Source organism: Camponotus floridanus, unplaced genomic scaffold (genome assembly GCF_003227725.1).
Source record: "Camponotus floridanus strain SB8 unplaced genomic scaffold, Cflo_v7.5 scaffold2, whole genome shotgun sequence".
NCBI lineage: Eukaryota > Metazoa > Arthropoda > Insecta > Hymenoptera > Formicidae > Camponotus > Camponotus floridanus.
Window position 1 is genome coordinate 6,867,742 of NW_020229325.1, and position 3,337 is coordinate 6,871,078.

Here is a 3,337-nt window from a genome sequence, read left to right on the forward strand (position 1 = left end):
TAATATAAAATATAGAATATTATTCACCAATAGAAAAGTATATATACATATATAGTAATTTATATTCTCGCTCTCTCTACGTTTGTATAACATAATTATTCATAAATAATAAAAATGAGGAAAAGTAATATGATATAAGTAATAAAATATGAGAAATATATATATATATATATATATATATATATATATATATATAATCATTTCTATTCATACATTTACCGAAACTTTAAAATATTAAAAAATAAAATATTATCAAACTACATATTAAATGATAATAAAAAGATTACGCAATAGGTAAAATTAACACAAAGCATTTAAAATAGCGAAATCATCGTGATAATATACTAATAATTAAAATAAAATATTAATAACAGTAAATATATGTTTAATGTACGTTATATGTTTATTAGTAACATATATATGTTATAACATATAATGTTGTAATGATAGAAAAATTACTGATACATTTAACAATTCAATTTGCCTATTATTTTGAGAAGACAGAGAAGGAGAAAGAGAATAAAAGCAATACTTTTTCTAGAAATTTCTTATAATATTTAATTTTAACTCGAGCATTAACTCGAACATTAATTCGAGTCGAAAATAAAAGTCATTTAAAATGTATCTAGACGCTTTATTACAACATTTTAATATAAAAGTGAAATTTAATCAATAAATTTAGTAGTACACGTGAAATTTTAATACTTTCGGAAAATTTACAAGTGATTTTATATTAACAATTATATTAATTTTTCTTACTTTTTCATATTTTTATTCGTGTAAAACGAAAAAATAAAAGTTACAATACTAGTATCGTATAAATATTATAATTTTTCGAAAAATTCTTCTATGCTATTACGTAGACTAACAATTAGTCATCATTCATTATTATCCAAGGCGATTGCTCAATTTACAGTAATAAGCTTCGAAAAACTACGTTAACTAAAGTTTTTCAAGTTTACAAATACTTTGTGTTTTCTAAATTTTATATTGTCACTGTTTCTATTTTATATTCTATTATCACTATTATCATTACGTAATAAACACGCACTGTGCATGTGATTAATAATTAAATTATAACGATAAATTTTATTGTTCATGATTCATCTTTTTTCCCCATTCGCTTTTTATTAGTATCAACACTTTGATATTATATTATCTTATGTACGTTATCACAGAGTTTTGTCCAGTATATAAAGAGATAAATCGCTAATAGCTAGTTATCTGTGCACATGATTCAACGACATATCCAGACAATCGTCATTCTTTAAAATTCTCCATCATGGATAATTTAATACTGTTATTCATATTAGCTGGTATCATTGCTGTTCACTATTTTCTTAAAGATGTAAATTTCTTCAAAATACATGATATTCCTCACATATCAATTATGTGGTCAATTATGGGTACACAAGGGACCAATTTTTCTTCGCCAATTATCAATTGCCGAAATTATTCAAAAAGTTTACTGAATCAAGATGACAAGTATGTCGGTTTTTCGACGGTATGCTTCCAGTAGTGATGATACGAGATCTTATTAAATCCATCGATGTTAAAAACTTCGAGTCGTTTCCTGATCATCGCGTTTTTATCAACAAGGATACTGAGCCTCTACTTGGCAAAAATTTATTTGCGCTTCGTGGCGATAAGTGGCGAGATATAAGAGCTCTATTAAGTCCCGTTTTTATATAGTAAAATGAAAACTATGTTTAAGCTAATGGCCGATTGTGCTGCCAACTTTACGGAGTTTCTTTCCAAATTACCTTCCGACAAAAATATTATGGAAATGAAAGATTGCTTCACTAAATACACGAATGATGTTATTGCAACATGTGCTTTTGGGATTAGCGTTGATTCTATGAAAAATCCTACCAACGAATTCTACGTTTATGGAAAACATATTACGACTTTTACCACTCTGCGCATGATAAAAATATATTTCATCAGAAGTATGCCCACTATCACTAAAATGTTGGGTATTACAATTCTTAGTCGTGTAAGTCAATTTTTTAAAGATCTTGTGAAGAATACGATAGATACAAGAGACAAGCAGAATATTGTACGGCCGGATTTGCTGCAACTGATGATGGATAACAGAGAAAACAAAGGAGCCAGAAGAGAATTGACTATAGAGGATATAACTTTGCAAGCATTTCTCTTTTTTCTTGGCGGTTTTGATACTGTTTCCACGTTGATGTGTTTTGCTATTCACGAAATTACTATTAATCCAAGCTTTCAGACAAAATTACGCAACGAAATAGACGAGGTTTTGAAGAGTACATATGGAGAATTGATCTATGAAGCTTTGAATGGAATGCAATATCTTGTTATTAATGAGACTCTTACAATTAGATTGTGGCCCTCGAAGATTTTTCAGAACAGATTATGCGTGCAATATTTTGAATTACCGCCAGCACTTTCCGGAGAAATAAACCCTTTGTCCTGAAAAAAGGATCAGTCGTTTGGTTTCCTATTTACGGTTTTCATCGGGATTCCAAGTACTTCGAAAAACCGGATGAGTTCCATCCCGATCGTTTTTTAGACGAGAATGAAAAGAAATTAAACATTAGTGTATATATACCATTCGGACTCGGTCCGAGAATGTGCATAGGTAATAGGTTTGCATTATTGGAGACCAAGGTCATATTCTATTTATTAGCTCGATGCAAATTAAAACCGTATGCAAAAACCCCTCATCCTTTACGATTGATCAGAGGAAGCTTGGCCCTGCAAGCAGAGGGGGGGATTTTGGGTAAAGATTCAACCGAGAAGCGATGTTCATGTTAGCGTATCCACAAATATTAATAGTACTGGAACTAATGGTCATGATTTAAATCCGAATGAATACTGATGAAATATGCATTTGTAAATAAATATCCAATTTGCCTCTGCTTACAATTAGCTAAGAGAAATAAAGTTTGATACATTGATATGTGTGTAACAAAAGTATGTATGTAATTTTATCTTAAATAATGCTCCTCTTTATAATCAAAATAACTTTAAAAAACTTGCTCTTTCTAGTATACTATAACTATATCTTTTATTTAGTTTTTATTATTGGAGTTTGAGGGAAATCAATAATGTTTTATGATAATTTACATTTTTGGATAGTAATATTCAGGAAAAGAAATAATAATTTGATATAATTTGAAGTAATTTAATAAAATTCTTTTCCAAATTATTTTTTAAAAACTCTTGTATGCATTTTTTCTTCTATATAAATAAGATGAAATTATATTAATTAAATATATACATACATATTAAAAATATACATTAATTAAAAATTAAATTAATGTATTTTTATGTATTAATTTTTTTACATATAAATGCGATAAAA

General features: G+C 27.8%; 1 pseudogene; it reads left to right on the forward strand.

Annotated features, from left to right (window-relative positions):
• The first annotated feature begins 835 nt into the window (after positions 1 to 835).
• On the forward strand, positions 836 to 3,054 carry LOC105257794 (annotated as a pseudogene).
• The last annotated feature ends 283 nt before the right edge of the window (positions 3,055 to 3,337 follow it).